Source organism: Cynara cardunculus, assembly GCF_001531365.2.
Source record: "Cynara cardunculus var. scolymus isolate 2C chromosome LG 7, CcrdV1, whole genome shotgun sequence".
Lineage (NCBI taxonomy): Eukaryota > Viridiplantae > Streptophyta > Magnoliopsida > Asterales > Asteraceae > Cynara > Cynara cardunculus.
Genome location: NC_037534.1, coordinates 7349781 through 7353415, shown reverse-complemented (window position 1 = coordinate 7353415; position 3635 = coordinate 7349781).

The window sequence follows — 3635 nt, the reverse complement described above, 5'->3', positions numbered from 1 at the left end:
TATGTATGTATGTGTGAGTATGCATGTGGGTAGCATGAGGTGGATAAGGGGTGGGGAAAGGCGGTGTAGCCGACCTTCCTTATTTGGAAGGTATAAAAGAGGTTTAGCCTCTTCATTTGTTAACCCCTGCTATTTTGATAGGAATTGAGAGACTTTTAAAGAAGTGATTGTCCGGTTTGCAAAGAGAAGGTGATTTCAAGTTGGTTTCAAGAGTCCAGTTTCAAAAGGGATCGATTTCTAGCATTTTGGTGTCAAAAGTTTTATAAGRTGAGTGGTTTCTAAACCTTTTTGTAATAAGATTCTACTGGTTTCAATTACATGCTTTGTATTGTTCTTATTTGAAAAGAAAGCATGTTTATTTCGTCTAAAGGTTATCCGGACAAAGAGTGACCGGATTAGAAGTTTAAACCGGACAAGCCTTGAAAGGTTTATTGTCCGGATTGTTTTAAACCGGACAAGCTTTTAACGGTTTAGTGACCGGACTAGTTTAAACCGGACAAACCTTGAGCRGTTTGTTGACCGGAGTTGGTAAACCGGTTGAGTGGTGAGCGGTGAGCGGTTTAGTCTTAAACCGGACGAGTCTTGAACGGACTGTTGTCCGGATTTGTTATCCGTTCAAATATGAATTTTATTCTAAGTGTTAAACTGTAATAGCCTGGTTATCATTTTAGTTATATATATATATATATATATATATGTATATATTTATTTATAAATATATATATATATATATATGATATATGTATGTATGATATGTGTGTGTGTGTGAGAGAGCATATAATTAAAAAGAAAGGGGGGAGAGGTCGGCTATTAAGCCGCCTCTCAAAGTTCTTGTGGGTATGCATATATATATAGTTTTTATGAAAAGAAACACACACATACTTCAATTCTCAAAAAAACTCTCTGAAGAAGTAGAATTGCAGCAAGGAGAAGAAATCTACAAAAGCTTTGATATTCAATTCTAAAAGGTGAGTGTATTTGAGCTTTGAATATGAATTACTTCATACAAATTGAAAAGCAATTAGATCTGATTATTATGTGTTTGGAGGCATTTTATGATGATATTTGTGTATACCGGCCAAGTGGTGTCCGGATTGTAATCCGGATACTTAAATCGGATGTGCTTTGTCCGGATATCTATTAAACCGGACAAGAAGTGAACGGTTTATGTTTTTAAACCGGGCAAGAGGTGACCGGATAATGTGTAAACCGCTTAAAGAATCATGTGATGTATTTACCGGATTGTTAAACCGATCAAGAGTTGTACGGTGTGTTGACCGGTTTATATTAAACAGCTCAAAGGTTGAATTGTGTATTGATCGGTTTAATCTAAACCGGATGACAAAGAAAGTGATGTGGTGTCCGGATTTGTAAACCAGACAAGAATGTTACATTTTCATGTTTATTTTGATCGGATTGCTAAACCGGACAAAGATGGTTTCAAAGTGTGTTGACCGGATTTCTAAACGGGAGAAAGAGTTGGCTTATTTTCAAAGTATGTTGTCCGGACTTCTAATCCAGACAAGTTTGACCGGACTTCATATCCGGATTGCAAAGAGTTTGTTTATGGGAAATGATTTTGGGAAATGTTTTTGAAATAATATTATGAGCAGTGTTAACTGCGTGTGAGATGGCGGTGTAACCGCGAGAGTGATTGAGCAGTGTTTACTGCGTGTGAGATGGCGGTGTAACCGCGAGAGTGATATAGTGGGCGGTGTAACCGCGAGAGTGATTGAGCAGTGTTTACTGCGTGTGAGATGGCGGTGTAACCGCGAGAGTNAGAGGGAAGTTAAGTCCAAGATATGTTGGACCATTTCCTATTATTGGGAGAGTTGGGGAAGTAGCCTATAAGTTAGAACTTCCTTTAGAGTTAAGCGGAATTCATGACACGTTTCATGTGTCAAATTTGAGGAAGTGTCTAATAAGTTCAGATATGGCAGTACCCTTACCTGAGATTAGGGTGGATGAAAAGTTATGTTTTGAAGAAACCCCTGAGCAGATTACTGATTATAAGGTGAAGAAATTACGAAACAAAGAGATTGAGTTAGTAAAGGTTCAGTGGCGTTATCATAAAGGATCAGATACCACCTGGGAACCAGAGTCGGAAATGCAGATGAAATATCCGTACTTGTTTGCTTAAGTGAATTCCGGGACGGAATTCTTTTGAGGAGGGAATATTGTAATAGTCTGGTTATCATTTTACTTATATATATATATATATATATATATATATATGATATATGTATGTATGATATGTGTGTGTGTGTATGAGAGCATATAATTAAAAAGAAAGGGGAGAGAGGTCGGCTATTAAGCCGCCTCTCAAAGTTCTTGTGGGTATGCTTATATATATAGTTTTTATGAAAAGAAACACACACATACACATACTTTAATTCTAAAAAAAACTCTCTGAAGAAGTAGAATTGCAGCAAGGGGAAGAAATCTACAAAAGCTTTGATATTCAAATCTAAAAGGTGAGTGTATTTGAGCTTTGAATATGAATTACTTCATACAAATTGAAAAGCAATTAGATCTGATTATTATGTGTTTGGAGGCATTTTATGATGATATTTGTGTATACCGGCCAAGTGGTGTCCGGATTGTAATCCGGATACTTAAATCGGATGTGCTTTGTCCGGATATCTATTAAACCGGACAAGAAGTGAACGGTTTATGTTTTTAAACCGGGCAAGAGGTGACCGGATAATGTGTAAACCGCTTAAAGAATCATGTGATGTATTTACCGGATTGTTAAACCGATCAAGAGTTGTACGGTGTGTTGACCGGTTTATATTAAACAGCTCAAAGGTTGAATTGTGTATTGATCGGTTTAATCTAAACCGGATGACAAAGAAAGTGATGTGGTGTCCGGATTTGTAAACCGGACAAGAATGTTACATTTTCATGTTTATTTTGATCGGATTGCTAAACCGGACAAAGATGGTTTCAAAGTGTGTTGACCGGATTTCTAAACGGGAGAAAGAGTTGGCTTATTTTCAAAGTATGTTGTCCGGACTTCTAATCCRGACAAGTTTGACCGGACTTCATATCCGGATTGCAAAGAGTTTGTTTATGGGAAATGATTTTGGGAAATGTTTTTGAAATAATATTATGAGCAGTGTTAACTGCGTGTGAGATGGCGGTGTAACCGCGAGAGTGATTGAGCAGTGTTTACTGCGTGTGAGATGGCGGTGTAACCGCGAGAGTGATTGAGCAGTGTTTACTGCGTGTGAGATGGCGGTGTAACCGCGAGAGTCTTATGAGCAGTGTTTACTGCGTGTGAGATGGCGGTGTAACCGCGAGAGGGATTGAGCAGTGTTAACTGCGTGTGAGATGGCGGTGTAACCGCGAGAGTGTTATGAGCAGTGTTTACTGCGTGTGAGATGGCGGTGTAACCGCGAGAGTGTTATGAGCAGTGTTTACTGCGTGTGAGATGGCGGTGTAACCGCGAGAGTGATATAATGGGCAGTGTAACCGCGAGTGTGGAAGAGATATGAGAATGTGATGTCGGTATAATCCGCGAGAAACATAAATATATTTATGTTTCAGAACAGGTTTGATTCTAAACTGATTGTTTGGAATGTATATTGTTGAATGAGATTATCCACTCACTAGACCTTTTGGTCTAACGCTCA